This window comes from Silene latifolia, chromosome 1, assembly GCF_048544455.1.
Source record: "Silene latifolia isolate original U9 population chromosome 1, ASM4854445v1, whole genome shotgun sequence".
In the NCBI taxonomy this organism is placed as follows: Eukaryota; Viridiplantae; Streptophyta; class Magnoliopsida; order Caryophyllales; family Caryophyllaceae; genus Silene; species Silene latifolia.
In genome coordinates this window covers 128319849-128321248 of record NC_133526.1, presented here as the reverse complement: position 1 = coordinate 128321248, position 1400 = coordinate 128319849, and positions in this window count along the sequence as shown.

Below are 1400 nucleotides of genomic sequence, written 5' to 3'. Positions count from 1 at the left end.
TCAAATATTTCAAATCATTTTCACAACAAGCATTTCTTAACCATAAATTATTTTCACCCTTGATTCCTTATACCATGATGGTTAATCCGTGTTTCGGTGATAACATTTGGTTAATTACATTTTAAAGGGTGTTTAAAGCCTTTTATTCATTTGTTTACATTTTCAAAACAACCATTAGTCATACATGCATAATTATCCTTGGTTCTACATACCAAGTCGGTTTAATCCGAGTACGATGATGAACTTTGAGTAATTACAAAGCAATGAACTTAATATAATTAGTTCATGGCAATCATCTTTTTACACTTTATTTACAAAGAAATCAGCTTAACATAATTAGTTTATATCAAACATTTTTGCGTCTTTTCTTACAAAACTATTCATGTCAAGGTTGTAAAACCGAACCCGACATCGAATATTGTAAACATAATGGCGATTATTCAAGTCCCGTTCTTCATATTAGCACAAAAGCGGTCTCAACGACCTTTTCAACAAAATGGGTTTTGACACCCTTTTACAAACAATTTTACAAACGATTTCATACACATTTGAAACAACCAGGAGACACCCTTTAGGTTGTCGCCTTGCCTGCGCCTAAATAGGCCTCATGACTTCCACTTTTCAAATCTGGACAGGCTCTCTTGCATCGCCCCATGGCTCACGCCTCAATTGGCTGCTTGGAGATGCTCCCGTTTCTTTTCCAGCACTCGTCTAGGAAGATCCCGACTTCGGTTAACCCGAATACATGACGTATCAGATTGATGAGTCCACATTTTACACTTTGTATTTGCAAAACACTTTTCTAAGACAAATGGATCAAGTTATGCACCATAAACATAACTCGGTAAATTGATGTTTAATTTCCGTCTTGCATGCAAATCAACACTAAATCCAACTCGACATCAATTACTTGATATTTGGATAAAACAATCGACTTAACAAATTTCACATGTTAGGTTTAAACTTGTGGATGCGCATTCCTGCATTTACCCGTTTTATCAACTTTTGCATTAAGCCAACCAAGATCGATCAGTAGAGGCCGCTACCGCGGGCGGGATTGGGTGTCCGATTAAAGGACTTCCCAATACGTACCCTCACCTCTTACTCAGAAACTTTGGATATTGGATGACCTTATCCAGGGCGAACGAGAGTCATTCTAGCGATAGGATGCTAAAGAGGGACGATTCCTTATCTTTAGTACCTATGTCAAGCACCGCTGTTTGCCTTGATTGACCTAGGTATAAAGTGGACTCGAACGGTTTCCAGGCATTCAAAATTGGTTGGTGGCGACTCCGAACATCTCTGCATCGTTTTGAGACTCTTGCCGAGACGAAATCGACCGATCTAAAACGATCCGGTCGAAAGCATTTTCATATGCCGCCGAGCGTGGCTTTTCGACC